Source organism: Microcaecilia unicolor, chromosome 3, assembly GCF_901765095.1.
Source record: "Microcaecilia unicolor chromosome 3, aMicUni1.1, whole genome shotgun sequence".
In the NCBI taxonomy this organism is placed as follows: domain Eukaryota; kingdom Metazoa; phylum Chordata; class Amphibia; order Gymnophiona; family Siphonopidae; genus Microcaecilia; species Microcaecilia unicolor.
In genome coordinates this window covers 469662629-469684581 of record NC_044033.1, presented here as the reverse complement: position 1 = coordinate 469684581, position 21953 = coordinate 469662629, and positions in this window count along the sequence as shown.

Genomic DNA, 21953 nt, shown 5'->3' with positions numbered 1-21953 from the left:
CTTTATCCTAGTAAACTGCTTGGACAAATTGAATACCCTCTGAAATGCATGCAGAGTGAGGAGAGCACAGAGATCCTTCATCAAAGGAAACTGGAGTAATCCTAAACCCAGGAGCCTCCCACATCTTCTCCAACCAAATTCTGCTTACAAATGGAGAAAACAAAGCTGCTGTTCTCTGCAGACAGCAGGACCAACCAGACACATAATTCCTTACATTCCCCCACTGATAACTGAAACACAAGCTGCAAACCAATCAAAGAAATTTATTGTTAGCAATTTATAACCTATCATGAAAATCATTCATGAAACCTAAAGGTTGGAGAGTAGCCAACATCATGCCAAGTCTTAAAAAGTGTTCAAAGACAATCAGGCTTATTTTCAAAAAAGAAGGTTGCCCATCTTTCGACACAAATCGGGAGATAGGCGTCCTTCTCCCAGGGTCGCCCAAATCGGCATACTCGAAAGCCGATTTTCGGCGTCCCCAACTGCTTTCTGTTGCGAGGACAACCAAAGTTCTCGGGGGCATGTCGGAGGCGTCATGAAGGCGGGACTTGGGCATGCCTAACACATGGCGTCCTCGACCCATAATGGGAAAACCAAGGGCGTCCCTGATGAGCACTTGGCCGACTTTACTTGGTCCCTTTTTTCTTACGACCAAGCCTTAAAAATGTGCCCGAACTGACCATATGACCACCAGAGGGAATCTGAGATTACCTCCCCTTACTCCCCAAATGGTCACTAACCCCATCCCACCCTCAAAAACAACTTTAAAAATATTTTGTGCCAGCCTCAAATGTCATACTCAGGTCCCTCACAGCAGTATTCAGGTCCCTGGAGCAGTTTTAGTGGGTGCAGTGTACTTCAGGCAGGCGGACCCAGGCCCATCCCCCCCCCCCCACATGTTACACTTGTGGTGGTAAATGTGAGCCCTCCAAAACCCACCAGAAACCCACTGTACCCACATCTATGTGCCCCCCTTCACCCCTAAGGGCTATGGTAGTGGTATACAGTTGTGGGTAATGGGTTTGGGGGGGTGGGGGGCTCAGCACACAAGGTAAGGGAGCTATGCACTTGGGAGTAATGCCCATCTTGTTTCGATAATACGGGTTTCCCCACCCCTTCACAGGGCCGTCCTGTGAGGTCGTCCCCAGGAAAACTTGGGCGTCCCTTTCGATTATGACCCTCAATATAGACTAATGAACATTAGTGCCAGGAAAAGTGGTAAAAAATATTTAAAAGAAAAACAAAGAAACAAAAAAAAAACAAAACAAAAACAAAGAGGTCGTTATTCAAAGCTTTTTAAACAAGCAGGAGAGATTTCTTCCCAGTTAGATCACACTGGCTGGTCCAGTCACTAACATTCAGCAACACTTAACTGGATAATACTCTTGAATATGAGCAATGACCATTGAAGCACTGTCTGATTAGTACTAGGGTAGTCCATGGCAGTCTGGAGGCAGAATATCTGTGCACCATTGATACTCAGTGCTTACTCGGACAATTAATTGGTCATGTTAGACTCGCTTAGGGACCCTTTTACAAAGTAGTGTTAGAGTTACTGCCGCTTTGCTACATGCCAAATCGGGACTGAAGTGATATATCATATGTATACATGATCTTGATTTTTCCTTGCCTTTTTTAGGGCATAGACCATAGAAGTGTGCCCGGCACTGGATTTTGTTCTAAAATTTCAGAAGTTGTTCTGAAAGTTTAGAACAAAATCCAGTGCTGGGCAGACTTTTACGGTCTATGCCCTAAATATATATATACATCCACTCATATTAGGTATGCACATCCAGTGGTGTGCTGGAGCCGGCTCGCACTGGCTTGCAAGAGCCGGTTGTTAAATTTGTTGGCATCTTGCGAGCTGGTTGCTCTCCGAGTGCGAGCCAGCTTGCATCTCCCCCCCCCCCCCACCCCGTGAGCTGCAGGGTCACAGACTCCCAGCGCCGGCTCAACTGCCCATCCTCAGCTCCCTGATAGACTTCCTTTTCTTCCTGCTGCAGCCCTGCCTTTAAATAATTTATTTTGGCTCAAGTCGCACGGCGGTACTGAAAGCAGCAGGCTCAACTTGCCTCCAGCCTTCCCTTCCCTTGCAGAAACAGGAAATACATCAGAACAAAGAAAGTGGGACACTGAGAGGGAAGGGAAGGCTGGAGGTGAGCCAAGCATGCTGCTTTCATTAATGCCACCCGACTTGAACTAAAACAAAATATTTAAAGACAGGGCGGCGGCAGGAAGCAAAGGAAGGCTATCGGGGAGCTGACGGCGGGTAGGTGAGCTGGCGCTGGGGGTTTGACCTGGAACTCAGGGGCTGAAAAGAGGGGCAGGTGGAGGCTGGGGCAAGTCACTGCACATGGATAGGAGGGGAGGATGGGGCAAAGGAGAATCACTGGACATAGAGGGGAGGGCAGAGGAGAATCGTTGGACATGGATGGGAGGGGAGGACAGGGGAGGCAGGAGAGTTGTTGGACATGGATGGAGTAGAGGGAAAGAAAGAGCGGAGAAATGTTGGAGGGAAGGAAAGACAGAGGAAGGAGATGCACACGGATGGAGGGGAAGGGCGAGAGGAGAAATGTTAGACATGGAGTAGAGGGAAGGGAAGAGAGGAGAAATGCTGGACATGGATGGAGGGGAGGGAAGATAGATGAAGTAGGAAGGCTGGATATGAATGGAGGGTAGGGAAGAGAGGAAGAGATGCACATGGATTTAAGGAAGAGAGGAGAAATTCTGGACATGGATGGATGGGAGGGCAGACAGAGGAAGGAGATGCACATGGATGGAGAGGAGCGGAGAAAGTTGAAATGCTGGACATGGATTGATGGGAGGGAAGAGAGAGGAAGTGAGATGAACATGGATGGAGCTGAGGAGATAGGAGAAATGCTGGACATGGATCATGGAGGGGTGAGAGGAAAAAAGCTGCACATGGATGGATGAATGAAAGGGAAGAGAGAGGATGGAGATGCATATGGATGGAGAGGAGGGAAGAAAGAGGAAGGAGATGTCTTGTAAGTCCACCCTTGTAAGTCTCGGCAGCCATTTTCAAGATGTGGCAGGAGAAGGGTCAGCACTGGCAGCGGGCAGGAAAGACTGCCCCGAAGAATCCACTAGACCACCAGGGACACTGTCTTCAGGTATGCGCTGGGAGTGGGACCGTTCGGGGGAGCGGGGAGGAGGTCTGTAATAAGCGTGGGAGGATACTGTATAAAAAAGTTAAATTTTTTTAAATGCCGCTGGTTTGTGCATAGGGATGTACATAGACGAAGTATAATAAGGGGATAACTTTTCATAGGTCGAGTGGTGATTTGTTATAAATCATAATCAGTATGTCATTTGGAGGGGCTGTTTATAGGGACACCTAACCCTGTTACTGGTGCAGAGATTTTTTTTTTTTCTCCTGGTAAAGGGCTTCTAAAACAGACATCATGTTATGGGAATCAAGTGCTCAACATTCAGAGTTTCTATCTATTTATTTACTTATTTATGGCATTTTATCCCACATTAAACATTAATTAGATTAGAGGTGGGGGGGCGCAGAGGTGGCCCGGGGAGAGAGCCTGTTAAAAATTTACCAGCACACCACTGTGCATATCTAATAAAGCATAAATACACGCACACACACACACACACACACACACATAAACAATATAGAAATCATATACACATACACAGCCAAATACACATAGAAACATACACACACTCTCACACACACACACACACACACACACACACACACACACACACACACACACACACACACACACACACATATATATACACACATATAAACAAAAATGGGACCACTTAATACTTGTAATTGTTGAAATAATTAGGGCCCATTTTACTAAGATGCAGTAAAAAGTGCCTTAGCATGCCATTTTTACCTCATGGGTAAAATAGCTGATTTTTCTATTTTCAGCATTCTGCATGGCCATTAGTGCATGAGCCCTAACCACATCTATTTTGTAGGTGGTAAGGGCTCATGACCTAATTGCTCTAATCAGCACTCGGAAATGTAGCTGTGCAAACCAATTAATGCAGAATACGCCAACTCTCTGTCCCCAGCATTAAACCTATTTTTTGTAGCATATGGGTAGTGCTCATACATCGAAAAATTACCGTGGGGTGCCTGAGTGTGCTCCGCAGTAAGACCTTTTCACTGCAGTAAGCATGTATTAATGCTTACTGCTGCTTAGTAAAAGGGCTTCTAAGTATAACCTTTAAAAATACATTAGTAAATCAGGTTTTTTTCTTAGTAAATTCATAATTTGTGTTCCAAGTGTTCTTCTTTAACCTTGACACATTCACAAAGTCTTTAATGCCAATGAGCTGCTGGCTCAATAGATTCTGGGGTTTCATTGTTTTGCAATCTTGATGTGCTGGAGCTTCCTGTTGAAAAATAAAGAACTCAGAAATGTCTTGAAGTTTCTGCTACAGTAGGACATTTTTGGGTTATATACAGGGAGACAAAGACATGCACACAGATAAAAATTTATTTTTTATGTATATATTTTTCTGAATGTGTGTGTACTGTTTTTCATTTCAAGCTGCACTTGATATAATTGTTTTTGAAAAACAATACAATTAATAGTCTACTATTAAAATTATAGAGTTGAAAGTGAGAGGCTGAAAGAGGGGAAAGAGAGAGAGAGAGAAGGAATATGTATACATAAATGAATATTCTCTTACTACTTATTACCCTTTGTTTTTCATAGTTATAAAGTGGAACTAATGAGCACCTGTAGAGTGAAGTACAAGATTGTTTCTTAGAAAATCTATAATTCTATTGAAACATAAAAATAGTCACGCTAAGATCATTAGCATTGTTTCTCACATTGCTAGGTCAAATGAAATTACAGAAGAGCACCATTTATTCAATGATCTATTAGCAAGAATCTCTCATTATCTGTAAAAATTGCAGTCCTCAGGGCCATGATCTATTATCTGGAAAGTCCTCAGTTATCAGAAAATTGCTTGGCTTCATATATTCCATTTCTCAGATAATACATCTATTATCTGAAAGTTGCTTAGTATCATATGATTCACTTTCCATACTCAGAACCCATTCACACTATCTGAAATATCAGTGTCCTGAACTCCCATTGTTTGGACAAAAGTCTTGAACTAATCATCAACTCATGATATGAATCAATATTCAAAAAGATGTATATGTTTAACAGCCACCCTATGGGACCCTTTTATAAAGGGCTTGCTGTGTGCCATTGGGTGGCTGTTGCCACGTGCTAATTTGGAACTACCACCGGGCTACTACAGGAGTCCAGTGGTAATTCCCAACCCCCGTGCATGCCATTTCCAATGTTACAAGCATATTTTGTATTTTTGTAGAGCCAGAGCTTACACAGTGGTAATCGGGCAGTGCCACATGCTGCCCAGTTACTGTTGGCATAGGAGCTAACTTTTCAAAATGATTGGGGGTGCTTAATTTTTTTATTTTTTATTTTTTACAGTTGGTGCATTTCTACCCCCTCCCCTTGCTCCCTCTCTCCTCAGAGTTCCAGGTACCCCCTCTTCTCAGAGTTCCAGACCCCCCTCTTTCCCTCCCTCCGAGTTCCAGACCCCCCTCTCTCCCTCCCTCTCCCCGAGTTCCAACCTCTCCCCCCGACTCAAGTTCCAGCCCGACCTCTTCTCCCACTCCCACAACAGTCCTTCGCCTGCCCCTCACCTTCCTGCATGCCGCCCATAACTTAAAAGTCATTTTACCGGGGTCCTGGCGGCAGCAGTAGTGAAACGCAAGCACGAGCAGGCTCGGTGAGTTGGCGCTTCAGCCTACCTTTCCTTCTCGTTGCTCTCAGCTTTGCCTCTGGTCCTGCCCTCATTTCCTGTTTCTGCTTTCTTTTAGGAAGCTATCCAAACCTTTTTTAAACTCCTCTAAGCTAACAGCTTTTGCTACATTCTCTGGCAGTGAATTCCAGAGTTTAATTGCACATAGAATTGAAGAAATATGTTCTCTGATTTGTTTTAAATTTACTATTTTGTAGCTTCATTGCGCCTAATCCTATTATTTTTGGACAGAGTAAACAAGCGATTTACATCTACCTGTTCAACTCCACTCATTATTTTATACCCCTCTATCATATCTCCAATCACCTGTCTTTTCTACAAGCTGAACAGCCCTATCCACTTTAGCCTTCCACATAGGGAAGTCGTCCCATCCCCTTTATCAGTGATGCAGTGACCATAATTGCACACAATATTCAAGGTGTGGTCACACCATGGAGCGATACTACTGATACAAAGGCATTATATCATCCTCATTTTTGCTTTCCATTGCTTTCCTAATAATACCTAACATTCTATTTGCTTTCTTAGCCGCCGCCGCCACCACACATTGAGCAGAAGGTTTCAACATACCATCAACGATCACGCCTAGATCCTTTTCTGGTCGGTGACTCAATGTGGAACCTTGCATCATGTATCTACAGTTTGGGTTCCTCTTTCCACATGCATCACTTTGCAGTTGCTCACATTAATTGTCATCTGCTATATGGACACCCAGTCTCGTAAGGTCCTCTTGTGATTTAACAATTTTGAATAACTTTGTGTTGTCAGCAAATTTAATTACCTGAAAAATAGATGCTGGGAAAATCAGTGCTCAGCACTATTCTATAAAGGGCTCTCCGGGATGAGCTTCCTGTTTAGAATAGTGCCTAGTGGGGATTCACTTGCCCAATGTTGCTTCTTTTTAAAAATTATTTCAAATCAAATGTACTTACATAGGGGACCTTTAAGTCACGGCAAAGAGTGGTCTGCGACAGTGCGAGCGTGTCTTTTGAGTGTGTGCTGGCCCAGTTTTTGCCACGTCCAGGAAAAACAGCCTTTTTTATGGGGCTGGAAAATAGACATGTGGCAAAATAAAAAAACAGCGTGCATCCATTTTCAGCCTTAGACATTACCGCCACCCGTTGACTTAGCTGTAATGTCTCATGTGCTACCCGGGTGGTAGGCATGCAGTGCATGTCACTGATGTGTACTGCTAGATAAGCACCATGCAGTAGAAAATGGAAAATATTTTCTACCACGTGCTTTTGATGTGCACCAAATTCAGAATTACCATCCGGGGCATGTGGTAGCCAGGCAGTAATGCCAATTTTGTGCACGCTGGATGTGCATAGGCCCTTACACACCTTTGTGAAAGGCCCCCTAGACATGAAGCAAAGAAAACAGCAAGTTCACATCAATGAGGACAGAGGAGAATGGCTCCGGAGGTCACGACTAGGCCTTAAGTGAAGCTGGGGCCTAGATTTATGGGCTGCCTGGCTGGAGAACCAGGCCATTCACAGGTTTACACTGCAGGCATCCGGGGGGAGCACCAGGGGTCCAATGGGACCATAAAGAAAGATATGAACCGCCTGGTGGACGTTAGGGGACTGAGGTAAGAGATCTTCTGACCTTGGCTTGGTTTGATTTTGTTTTATTTAGGCTGTTTTTGGTATTTTTGTTTCGGGTTCTGTGGAATTGTATTTAAAATTTCTTTTTTATTGTTGTGGGATCTGTGAGTCCCCTGGTGTTAAATTATGTTTAAAAATTGTGGGGTATTTATTTTGGTCATTGTAGGTTATGTGGATCTGGCATTGAAAAGGTTAACTTTTTGTGTAATTTTTTGTTAATTATGGGTTTCTGAGAACCTCTTGGTATTTGGAGAAAAATGCCTTTTTATGGAGAAACCTCAGGGTAATCCCAGGGTAGTGGTTTGGGCCATCTGAAAGGTCTTAAAATTATTTCTGTGGTGTCCTCAATGGAGAAGTGAACTGGGACTTAGTTTTAATTGTTTAAAAGGTGACATAAGGAATTTGTATAATTTTAACATGATTTATTCAAGGAAAACATGTGACATTTTTAGAAATGAGTGGTTTTAAAATCTGACAATATAAGATTGTGGAGATGTGCTACAGTGGCATGGAAAATCTGGGTACATTTAGTGCTTGTTTAACTATTAATTTTTTTTAATGCGTATTTTTCCATTATTTTCTATGGGTCCAAGATGGAGATGATAAACGTTTCAGTTAGGTTCCAGGCTTTTGGAAATGTGAGGTCATGGGATCTGATTAGCTACGGGAGGTCAGCTAGTGACTCTGAGTTAGGGTCACCCTTGGCAACAGCTGTCCTGATGGTTGGCAGTGGAGCTGAAGACACCCAGGGAGTCAGATGTGATGTCTGAAGCTATGTGTGTGAAAGTGAATCGGTATGATAAACTAGTGTCTAGAAGGCTGAAGAGTGCCACAATATAGTTTTGTTGCAGTCGCAATTGCTGGTGTGGGAGTGAGCTAAAAAGAAAAGTTTTCTTAGTAAAATTTCTGGAGAGTGGGAAAGCTGTGGATGAAGCTGGGTTTGCCTGGATCTCAGAGAGGTTACAGGCTGTCTGGATGCTTGGTGGTGACTGGTTACTGTGGAGACTGGGCTGTACTTGAACAGAAAAGCCACTGCTCTTTTGCTGGCCTGTCCCAAAAATTGTTCATTAGCTTCAGTGTGCCTGATTGGAGTGAGAGCCTGCCACAACCTGTGTTCAAGTCAAGCTGGTGATCCTTTGCTTGCTTGTCCCAATGAAGGGTTTATATGCTACAGTGTGCTTGTTTGGGGTGAGAGTCTGCCAGAAAACGAGTTTAAGCAAAGCTGGTGTTCTTTGCTAGTTTCTCACTGAAAAAAGGTCCTAGCCTCAGTGAGTCTGAGTTTGAGGTGAAAGCCTGCTCGCAAGCTGCATTAAATTATAAGAAGCCAAATGCTGTTTAAGTTCCATGATTTTAGACTGTAGGAATTTTTTTCATCTAAAGTTTATGTACTCAGGCCTAGCCAGTTTCCTAAAAGGCCAACGTATGTGAATATCAGTGAAAATTAGGAAGAAATATCCACTGAATATTGAGTCCACCATGCCTTATCAAAATGAGCATTCTGTGGCCTACATACATATCAGGGTAACAGGGTGTGGGTATATCTCTTACCTTTCCAACCTGCTCTGAAAATGCCTTCATAGGTTCCTTGAAGTTCACAGGCTAGCTTCCAATTTTGGAAGTATAATTTCCCCTCATGCCAGAGGGCTAGCCGGCAAAGCTGTATAACCTCGGCCTTGCTGAACTTAGGCAACCTCTTTCTTGCCAGCATGTTTTCTGTGATATGAATCTCCAAGTCATAGAGGGTGCTAGCAAGAAGACAATCAGGTTCTACAGTACCCTGCACATAACCAGTTAGAAGAACTTATATACCCACTTTCTGTATATAACCAGTTACCATACCCCAGATATCACCAGCTAGCATGCACCATCTACACAGGTATAATAGCGATAGTACCTGGAGACATGGGGAATCAAACCTAGACACCACGCCATCCTCTCCCACAAACAGACCCAAATTTGGGCCTGTTTGCCATGTGGGATCAAAAAGTGTGATTATGTCATCTCTTACATAGTTCATTGCTCTCCCCTGTGATATTCAAAGCTGACTGGGCACTATTGGGCTCATTTTCGAAAGAGAAGGATGTCCATCTTTTGACTTAAATTGGAAGATGGACATCCTTCTCCCAGGGATGTCCAAATCGGTATAATAAAAACCCGATTTAGGATGTCTCCAACTGCACTCCATTGCAAGGATGGCTAAAGTTCAAGGGGCGTGTCAGAGGCGTAGCGAAGACAGGACTTGAGCGTGCCTAACACTTGGACATCTTTGACCCATAATCAAAAAAAACAAGGACGTCCCTGACATACACTTGGACGTTTTCACCCGGACCTGTTTTTCTTACAACTAAGGCACAAAAAGGTGCCCAAAATGACCAGATGACCACCGGAGGGAATCAGGGATGACCTCCCGTAACTCCCCCAGTGGTCACTAACCCCCTCCCACCCTCAAAAAACATCTTTCCAAATATGTCGTGCCAGCCAGTATGCCAGTCTCAGATGTCAAACTCAGGTCCATGACAGTGCATGCAGGTCCCTGGAGCAGTTTCAGTGGGTACTGCAGTGCACTTCAAACAGGCGGACCCAGGCCTATACCCCTTCTACCTGTTACATTTGTGGAGGAAACAGCGAGCTCTCCAAAACCCACCACAAATCACTGTACCCATTTAAAGGTGCCTCTCTTCACCCGTAAGGGCTATGGTAGTGGTGTACAGTTGGGGTAGTGGGGTTTGTGGGCCTCAGTACACAAGGTAAGGGAGCTATGCACCTGGGAGCAATTTCTGAAGTCCACTGCAGTGCCCCCTAGGGTACCCGATTGGTGGCTTGGCATGTCAGGGGGACCAGTGCACTACAAATGCTGGCTCCTCCCACGTCCAAATGACTTGCATTTGGTCATTTCTGACATGGACATTTTTTGTTTTTCAAAAATCTCTGAAAGTCAGAAAAGTCCAAGTCTAGGGACGTCCAAATCTAGGGATGGCAAAATTTCAGGATTTGGATGCCTCTGACAGTATTTTTGAAATGAATGATGGACGTCCATTTTGCCATTGTGCAAGGACGTCCAAATCGCACCTCTATATCACCATTTAGTCTCTCATTTTCAAAGCTAAGGGAGGGCAGTGAATCCATTATTCAATATCATGGTTAGGTTTATTTATACAGCTATATTTTCAAACAACTACCTGGGAATATTAAGAAAAATAACTGGATAAGTTCTCTCTTAAAATTTGGGCATACATAAAGATGATTATTTTTATCTGATTATCACTGCACTCACCATATTTCTGAATATTGGCCGGTATGTACATATTTTTGAAATAACCAAGTCTTTAACCCCCTATGAAATCGCATACAGTGTAACTGAAGTCTCAATTCTATAGGAAGAAAATTCTACAAACATGAATCAGCAGCAAAAAAACATAAAACAAAAGAAAACTACAACTTTCTTCTGAGTAGATAACCATATTTTTGAAGAAAAATGATAAATTTAATTTATTAACATGAAGCTGCCTGCTTGGTTTACCAATAGAACATAAACATATAGAATTGGAAAAGAAGATAGGACGCATCCCATTTCAAATCTTAAAAACAAGGCTAACAACCTTTAATTCAATACCATATGTCAGGATGTTGGATGCTATATGTGGTTTAGCAGCCTACAGTGCCCACAGCATGCTGTTCCTTTGACAGCTATCTGATGATTACTATTCATGTTTAGAGAGGTTTATTTTCTAATTGTCAGGCGTGTATGTTCTTCACATCCTTTTAAATCCTGCCATATGTTTATTTATTTTTTGTTAGTTTCTGAATGTCCGTTTTAGTAGCCACCCATAGGATTGACTCCATTCTGTTTATATATCCACTCCCTATGCACCCAAAACATCTTTCTGGCTTTTGCTGTCAGCTTTTCTACTTGTTTTGTCACTTATTAGATACATCCACTCCCTCATTGGGGCAATGAATTACAGAGATTAAAAAAAACAAACAAACAAAAAACAAAGATGACAAGAAAGTCCCAAACCAAGTGGTGTGGAAGAAAAACTTTTTTGTTGGCAAACTAGACTCAACACAAATCATGCTTCAGCTGTAAGGCCTACAATTGTTTAATCAACAAACAAAATCCTAAATATAGGCATGGTGATATTTGCGTATAAAGCAATAAAGATTTTGTTCCACACCACTTGGTTTGAGATTTTCTTGTTGCCTTTGCTGTTTTTTAATCTGTGTTTTCTTGGTGCAAAGGTTTGTTTCTTCTTTACAATGAATTACAGTACAAGGCTCTTATCCCATTATTAATAGACATTTGTATTAGGTTTCTATACAAAATACTGATTAAATATCCATTTCTTAACAAATATTTTTTCTAAGAAGTGAAAATACCTCAAATGAATATTAAAGCCTGGATGTAAATAGTTTATTACAATATATTAAATATGTTTTGACTATTTTTTTACTGAAACAATTTTTTTAAATCATATTGTAAGGAATACAATTATATATACTAAATGTTTGCATTTTGTGTCTTTTCAAATACATTGGTGCTTTGCAATTACATGTCAAGATTTACTGGAAAGAGCAGTGGAGAAACAATTGACCAAAGCAGACTGCTCAGTGTCAACTGTCTGTATGAAGGATTGTGTCTGAATATAATTGTGAAGAAATTCAGTGTAAGTAATTTAATATATAGTAAACTAATTATTGTGTTTTAAAATGTAAAAGTCTCAGCCAACTAGAACTTGAAAATCAGTTATTAAACTAAAAGAACAAAGGAACCCATATTTAAAGTGTGCTATTTATTTAAATCAATAATACAAGAAAACATTTATTCTAACAATATGTATTTTGTTGTTGCTATTATTCTGAGGTCATGTTTTGCATTGTATCAAGCAAATGGATTGGGCAGAAATGTATTGCAAAAAAAACCATGTATAGCTATTTGTAAGACAATGTTATATACCTACTCAGATAAAAAAATATTATTTATGGCATTTTATTTAAAATCAAACATAGGGGTCTTTTCACTAAAGTGCAGGGAGTTCCTAATTACCATTATGAAGATTAAGCATTCATCTAAGTTGGCACAAGTTAGGGAGTGGCACAGAAGCAACTATCAGCTTGCCTAAAGAAGAGCCATCATGGAAGGTGTAGGACCTTGAGCTCAAGAACTACAGGGTCCAACCCCTCTGAACTTCCTGTTTCAGAAAGGGTAGAATATAGCAGTCCTTGAGCATGAGCAGATGCTCATAGGCCCATGCTGGCCACAATGAGGCTTCATTAAGTAGCTGAAAGCGAGCTGGGTGCTGCTTCAGATGGGGTAGAGAAGGTAAGCTGCTGAACAGCTCGGGGGGGGGGGGGTGCTTAAAATCTCAGGGAGCGGAAGTAGAATAGGAGAGATATTACCTACTGTCCCTGTCTGTAACCCCCCCCCCCTTTTTTTCTCACCGTTCTTGTGTGAGTCGTTTACTGTCCTATTTAATATTGTAGTTCCTCTATCTTTTTAACGAGCCTGTACACCACTCTGCTCTGCTTGCCAGTTAGAGCGGTACAACAAATACAATAAAAATATAAACTATAAAACTATGAATAACTAAATGGTATCATCCATGTGAAATATGCCTCTTCTGATGGTCCTAACTAATATTCTTTTGAATTACAAAGAGATGCTATAGCATTCTGCTTATAGGAATTTGTGATGGTAAAAAATAACTTATGTACTCAATGACTGTAGTATGGATGCTGATGCTAATTGTCTATTCACTTTGGACCAAAACTAACTCTACTGTTCATCCATCAGTTGAAGACCAGAATCAGTCTCAGATTCCCAGATAGATTGGAGGACTAAAGATTTCCTCTGGTTACTTTTAGCCAAAAGTTTATATATTCCTGAAGCAACATGAGAAGATGTAGACCCTTTTCAGCACTTGTACAATTGCCCATTCAGCATCTGATAAGGCTTCCAGGCATCCTGCAAGACAGCTAATTATGCAATGCCTCAATTGTAAATAACAATAATACTGTGTTGAAGGCAACCCAGACTTGGTCTGCAGAGAGGACAAAGGCAGCAGACACTTATCATGCATGATATTCTTGAAATGTCTGATTCCCTTATTTACCCATTCTTTCCAATACATTGGATTATTATTAATGAGAAAAAAGCCTATTACCCCATTGCTAACCTAACCTTTAATTAAATCTAATTGAAGAAAATACTTATCATTAAATAAATTAGGAGCACAGCTTTTTTTTTAATGTGAGGCCAATTGAGTATACATTTAGGACCTCAGCCCTAGTAAATTTTCAGACAGACTAATTTATGAGCATACCCCTCATGGTTTCAAACATAGGAGCCCTTTTACTAAGGCATGTAGGCACCTGCGCATGTCCAACACACATCAAATTGGTACTACTGTTCGGCTACCACATGCCCCGGGTGGTAATTCCATTTTTGGCACATGCTCAAAACATGCGGTAGAAAATATTTTATATTTTCTACGCAGGGTGCTTACTCGGTGGTAATTGGCAGTTGGCGCGTGCTCGACACTGCCCGGTTAGCGCATGAGAGATTGCCACTATGTCAGTGTGCGGCGTTAAGGTCTCAGGCCGAAAATGGACATGCACTAGTTTTCATTTTGCTGCATGTCTATTTTCCGGCACAATAAAAAAAAATGCTTTATTCCAAGCACGCTCAGGAAACGAAGCAGCACGCATTCAAAACATGTGCCTACGCCAGCATAGGCCACTTTTGGACGTGCCTTAGTAAAAGGGCCCCATAAATCCTTTGAATATTAGACCCCTAGCCTTCAAAGATCCAGTTGTACTAATGGTATCTGACTTATCTAAATGGGATGACTTGTTTATCTATTCTAAAGATTACTTTTGCCAGATTGTGCAACGTCCAACGTTACTAGAGGAGTCATGGGGGATTGGGAGATAATCAGTCTTGGTCCGAGTCTTTGCAGTTAAAGAAATATATAGCATCAACCGAATTGCATGGAGGTACTTCGGTGTAATAAATTAAACATCTTATTCTAAATGACTTTTGAATAATTAAAACACTTAAGATAATTTTGCAGGATAAAGCATTTTTGAGAAAATATAATGCTATTTTACAAAAGTCTGGGTTAGTTTTGATGCTATTCATCATGGACATGATAGTGAAAGTGGAGAAAGAACTTACGGCTTCTAGATATCTGTGTATTATATCACTCTTTCAGAGCATAGTATCACTATAGATGATTTGGGACATAAATTCAGGAAATACAAGAATTTATTACTAAATTTAAGGATACTGTGTGACAGATAAACTTGAAAAAAAAAGAGAGTTACATGATTATGCTCAGAGAGCATCTATCCTTGAATGTGTAAGGAAAGGCAGCAGATTCCAGGTGTCAAATTGTTAACTAGCTGAATAAAATAACTTTAAAAGGAAGTATGTTCCTATACTGCATTCCCAACATAATTTTATTTACTCTGGCAAACACAAATTTTACACTTTTTTTTATAGCGTCACTGCTTAAGGATGGATTCTGTCTCTTCAAATGCCAAAGTCTTTGCTAGCTTTTGGCAGGTATTTTTATATTTCAGGCAGCTCTGAGGAAACTCTGTAATTCTCTATGCTGCTAACCATCTCTGCAGGGGTTCTGCTTAACATTTAGTTTTCCCCCAGTGACAATAATGGAAATAACTTTTTCTTGATAACAGTTCAGAAACTCAGGACTACAAATTTGTGTTTCAGTACTTAAAAGTGCTGACAATTTGTCAACATTTAATGGCTTTTCTTTCTCAACTTCCGACTAAATCTAAGCTCCAGGGCTCATTTTCAAAGGATGTGGACATCTCAAAACAGAAAAAAAAAAAAATCCATATGCCACAAAATATGGCAGAAATTAGATATCCTACACTGTAGTTCATCCAAATAGCAAGGGGGCATATTATGGGCATGTTTTCGGTAGGACTAGTGAGGGCCCAAAATTAGGACATCCAACAGTGATAATCAAATGGGAAGAAATGTCCAAGTCTAAAAGGAAGGATTTTTGTATTTTGATCTGTTTCAGTGAAGTCCAGGGCACAAAAAGGTGTTCTGAGCAGCTGAATGCTGGAGGGATTAAAATATGACCCTCCTGAATCTCCCAGTGGTTGCTGTCCCACTCCCTCTCCCCTGAAAGTGAAACTGGAAAGGAATATCAGTCTCTATGACAGCATCAGTTATTATGGGCACTCTCTAGATGAGAGAAGGTTTCTAGGGGCCCTTTTATAAAGCCTCTGCAAAAAGTGCGCTGGGCGGGCTTTACTGCGTCCTGGAAAAAGGGCCTTTTTTAAGGGGCTGGAAAATGGATGTGAGTCAAAATTAAAACTAGCACACGCCCGTTTTCGACCTGAGACCTTACCACCACCCATTGACTTAGGTCTCATATGCTACCCAGGCAGTAGGCATGCAGCATGCGTCCACTGCCGTTTACTGTTGGGTAAGTACCATGTGGTAAAAAATAGAAAATATTTTCTACCGTGTGTATTCAGCGCACACCAAATTCAGAATTACCACCTGGGACATGTGGTAGTTGGGCGGTAATGTAGATTTGGCACACACTGGATGCACGTAGGCCCTTATGCGTCATTGTAAAAGAGCCCCTTAGTTTTTAGACATTTCCCCCCGAGATTCTATATATGGTGTTTCAATTTCTGCATGGAAATCAAAGCGTATTCTATAACAATGAGCATAACTTAATTGGAAAACTAGCTAATCAGCGCTGTTAATTGGATGTTAACAAGCAATTATCAGCACTAATGGGCATTAATTAAGATTTATGTGCACAACTTGCTAAGCGCATTCCATAACACGGTGCACTTAAATTCTAAGTCATATAGTTGAAAAGGGTGTGTGATTATGGGTGGGGTGAATGTTTCTAAAATCTATGCACACTTTTATAGAATGCACCTGCTATGTGCCTAATTTAGGTATTGGGATTAATGCCAAGTAAAACATGGCATAAATGGCCACAAGTTAATGTGGTCACGTGGAAAGGTGCTTGGTGCATTCTATATACTACGCAGAAATTTAAGTCTATTCTATAAAATATAGGTGCACTTTATAGAATATGCCTAGGCATATTTTTTTCCGTGTGGAATTTTCAGGTGCCATATATAGAATCTAGCCCTTTGAGACATCATAGCGAGGTGGTGATTCTGAAAGGGTTTTGCTACAGGATGAACAGTGTCTTATTTTTGAGTTTAATACAGTAGCCCCAGCTGGTCTTAACAATGAATTAAATTGTTCTGTTTTTTTTATAAGGCTGTTTATTATATATATACATCTTTCGATGTCATGCAGTAGCGCATTGCAGTTCCTCTGACACATCTTGCACTTTTCAGTCCTAGTTCAAGCCTCCTTTATGAATGTTTTATATATTTATCTTTCACTGTTGTTTACATTTATATTTTTATAAATCTTATTTTATTTAAACAGAAGTTCATACTCTAAATGTTATGCATACATGAATTATGGAATGTTCCAGATGTGCATGTTTCTCTACAAGCTATAGTACAGTGCTGCTTTTATTCATATACCTTATAGTTTTATTTATCAGTTTCTGTTTCATACTTTCCAATGTTAGGGGTCCTTTTACCAAGCTGCAGGAAAAAGGGCCCTGTGCTAGCGGCGGGGGTCATTTTTCCCACACATCAGGGTCCTTTTTACTGCAGCGGGTAAAAAAGCCCCCAGCACACATGGCCATGTGGTAAGAGAACTCTTATCACATGGCCATGCAGCAGGGAGCCCTTACTGCCACCCATTGAGGTGGAGATAAGGGATCCCGTGCTAATGTGGCAGTAACCGGGCAGCACGTGGCGATGCCTGATTACCACCGGGTTATCACCACGCAAGCCATTTCCGGGGGGGTTTCTTTTTCCCTCAGAAATGGCGTGCGCTCGGGGTGGGATTACTGTCGGCGGCTGCATTGTGCAGGCGGTAGTCCCGGAACAGCGAGCGGTAAGCTCATGTTGGGCTTACTGCTCTGTAAAAGGGCCCCCCAAATTATCAGCTCATGCATTTTCCATATGTTTTCTACCATGCCTTTACAAATAAGTCACAATGCTGTGTCTCCTAGTTTATACACTCTGTAGTTTTAACCATTGGTTCCTTCTTCATGTACATCTTTTGTAGTATATTTATGTATTTTAACTTTATAGTTTTCATGCATTTATATTTTTAGAAGTTTCATTTTATGAGCAATGTAGATGTCATTTATGGATTATGATTTGCAACACTATGGGCTTCTTTAACGAAGCCGTGCTAGCGACTCCCACATAGCAAATGAGAGGAAGCCCATAGGAATCAAATGGACTTCTCATTTACCACACAGGGAGCACTAGTGTGGCTTTGTAAAAGAGGATCTATATGGTTTTATATAAATGGAATCTGCTTTTTTTCAATCATATTTATGTTTTAATCACCATAATAGGAAAAACTCATTTATTACATTTGTTCTTTATGTCTATATATACTCTTTTTTGCACTTCCACAATCAGGATTTAATCTTACATTTACAAACTGGGCTTAGTTGTTTGTCTGTTTTTTTTCCCATTCTTGCTAGAAGCATGCGCGATTTCACCAGCCTTTTTTTTCTCGCTCTCTTGCTAGGAGCTAGCACAATTCGATCAGCTGTGCACATCTGTGTGTTTTTTTTATTCCCGCTTGGAGCAAGCTCTATTTAATTAATACAGTGTGTCACTGCTTTCACTTTCACCATAGCGACATTTTGTTTGGGAGAAGTAAGTTGAGACTGCATGGGAGCACTTCCACTGTTCCTCAATAGGATTGCATCTTTCCATTAACTGACTGATACATTTGATGATTGTCTCTGCAGAAGACCCCTGATGCGGGTGATTTCAATGAAACACGCACCATGTTGGATCACATGGAGCATGGTAGATCTGTTCAGTAAAGTACTGATTTGATGCCCCTCTATTCTTGAAAGCTCCTCATACTTTTTTGGCTTTACTGCTCCATTTCGGGTATGCTTTGGATTCCCTCTCTTATGTTTTGGGTATTCTGAACAAAGAAGAATGCAGGTCCGAGGACTAACCTAGTGGTCAGTGCAGTGAACTGTAAACTAGAGGACCCAGGTTCAATTTTCCCCTGCTCTCTGGGCATCCATCATCAACCACTGACATGGTCCACAGCACTGAGGGTTTCAATTGCCAGTTCATCAGTAGCAGTATCTCTTCAAAGCAGCACTCTTCCTCCTTGATCAGTTAAAAAAAAAACATTCTAACAGATTAACAAGTTTATATGCATCAAAGGCTCTCCTCAGTGAACATTGCTCAAAAAATGTCTCAAAAACAAACATTATTATTTTACAATAAATATTCAGAAAATCACTACAAGTGGCATTAACAGCATGAAAGTTTCTGGTTTTGAATATATATCAGAGACTATGAGGTATATTTACTAAATTTCACTTTAAAAGAGCAGCTTTAGGGACCCTTTTATAAAGTGGTGGTAAACACTAACATTTGCTTACTGCAAACTAAAGTGGAATTACCATGGGATACACTCAGGTATTCTGCAGTAGTTTTGGGATCGGTACTCACCAATCCTGTGCTAAAAAATGGAAAATAGATTTTAGCATGGAGATGTGTTTGGAGGCTGAGAGTATGGGTGCCCTGTGCTAATCGGGTACCACAGGTAAATCGCTATGTACTACCCAATTAGCACTGTGATAGCGTGGGAGTCCTTGCCATCTAGTAAATAGGTGTAACAGGTGTCAGTAAGTGCTCCCGCTCTAATGATCATGTGCTAATTGAGAATTTAGTGCATGGCCATTAAGGCAAAAATAGAAAATGCAGCCATTTTACTACCATACTAAAAGTGGCCTCAGCTTGTGGGAAGCCCAAACACTAAAAATACTGCAGGCCACATTTTAGCGCTGCTTAGTAAAAGGGCCCCTTAGTGTGGGAAAGGTAACATGGAATTCTGATAGAGTACCATAGTCAATATAATCCATGGCAAATGAGAAGCAAAAAAACAACAATAACAATAACAACAACAACAAAAACAAACTACTACTACTAACAAACAAAAATACTATATATAAGATCCAGATAACCACACAGAGTAGGGATAAATAATGACCTTCCAAACAAGTTCAGGACAGGATTCCAGTGGTAAAATGTAAAATATTTATTATATCCACAACTACAAAACAAGGCAACATAAAATGTAGCACCAACTAACAGAAGGCTTAACACAGAGCTGTATTTTGGCATATAAAATGCTTGCCTCAGGAGTCATGCAATCTTGTTGATACCTTATATACTTGTAGAAAATCCACATAAGGTGATGTGGATGCCACTATGGTTAAGCAATTGTAGCATCCTGAGCAGAAGCACCTCCAAATATGCTCCTCTCTGTGCTGTTTGCAAAGGAATCTGAGATCTTTCTCTGGCTACTGGAGAGAAGCTGAGGGTTTCTCTCTTGTAGTGTTGGGGGAAAGGAGAGAAGGACAGAAGCTGAAATTTTTGTTAATGCAGGTTTTTAGGTAATCTATAAATTTTCAAATAAGCCATGCCTAACTCAGATATACTAGGAGGGCACTGGCATACCAAGAATTTCTATTTTAGTGTCTGCTGAAGCACCAGGGGAAGGTTTTTTTGTGGCCCCCAGAAGCATTAACTCTCATAATAGGGGACCAAGGTTCTTTCTGAAAATTTAATTATAGCTTCAGAAGTATAATTAATTTTACAGTCCCAAGATGAGGTACAATGGCTATTCAGTTAACACAAACCACCTTACGACTTTTACATAGTAATGAGCTACTTAAACTTCATTTGCATATGACATAGATAATTGGACATGATTTATTTAGCAATAAAGGCACAATAATCTTTTAATGTGTGTTAATTAGCCTAAACCCACACACTAATGCAGCTTAGTAAACAGACCTGTATGTGATAATATATTTAAAAGATATAAACTAGATATAGAAAATGATTAAAGGGACATTTTGACTGTTTGTCACATTTCTGATAGTCAAACTAGGAAAACAATGGCTGTGCTCCTTTGTAGCACAAAAATTAGATGATTGTCCCTGTTTTATCAATGATTCCAAAGCTTTGCTTTACTTCACTTGGCCCTGTGGAGTTGATTTGAAATATAGGGCCATTTCTGTAAGGCCAGTTTGTCACTGTCATTAATTCTTTAGTTATTTCCCCTGAGCCTGTTCTTAAAAATTGCCTCAGCTAACCATGGAAGTTCAGATACAGCGACAGTTTGATTAGTTGCTAGTCAACACATAGACTAATTAGCTTTTTCTTGTGTAAAATCAATAATACTACTTTGAAGCAGACTTCACTTATAGTATTCATTCTGAAAAAAATAGTGAATGTTTTCCATGAAATCAAAGAACTCATTTTCAAAAGTATGAACCCCTTTATAGTCATAGATGAGAAACAGGGTCCTTTTCACTATTCTAAGCATTTAGGGGATAATTCTATATATAACAATGGGCCTGATAGGAGCACATTCTATAGAGGAAACTGGATACTTAACTTTACTTTATAGAATACTAAACTATCCACGTATATGTGCTATTCTGTGATTTATTTGCATTTTTTTATAAAGTACACAAATGCACATGTACTTTACACCCAAGTATTTAAACCTGCTCTATGAGTGCAAATGTCCATGGCTTCAGTCTAAATATGATTTTTGCCAGTTTATCTCTAGTATTTCATAAAGATATAGGTGGCTATCCTGCTTATTTTCGAAGGAGAAGGGCGGCCATCTTCTGACACATATTGGGAGATGGCCGGCCTTCTCCTAAGGCCAGCCAAATCGGTATAATCAAAAGTCGATTTTGGCCGACTTCAACTGTTCGCTCAGGGCAGGAAAGAAAGAGCCCCCTCTTTCCAGCCCGTAGCGCTGCTGGTAGCTGCCCTGCTGCATCCTGTGCGAGTCCGGCGGCTCTCGGCGTTTCAAAATGGCCGCCGAGAGTTGAAGTCTCGCGAGGCTGCTTCAACTCTTGGTGGCCATTTTGAAACGCAGAGAGCCCGACTTACAGAGGATGCAGCAGGGCAGCTAGCAGCAGTGCTCCGGGCAGGAAAGCGGGGGCTCTTTCTTTCCTGCCCCGAGCGAACAGGTACCTCTAGACCACCAGGGATAGTAGCGTAAGGGGAGGGGAGGTGGTGGGGGGGAAGAGGGGGTGACCGGGGGTGGGGTGCTAGCGTTAAAGGGGCGGTGCGATGGTGTGAAAGGGGAGGGGTGATGGGCACGTCCTCGGCAGCTACGATTCGTTGGAAGGGGAGGAGTAGGGAAACACATGTTTCCCTACTCCTCCCCGTTCGTTCATTTGCGTGGTTGTGTAAATATTCCGCCCTCGATGTCATCACGTGTGACGCGAGGGAGGGGCATGGAGACATGGTTTGTGTTCTGGCTTCACCACCATGAACTTACGAACCGGTGTCTGAGTGCCTGCAGTGACATCAGTGTCCTCAGAACGTTGAGGGTGTGTTTAATTATAGTATATATATATATATATATATATACAGTGG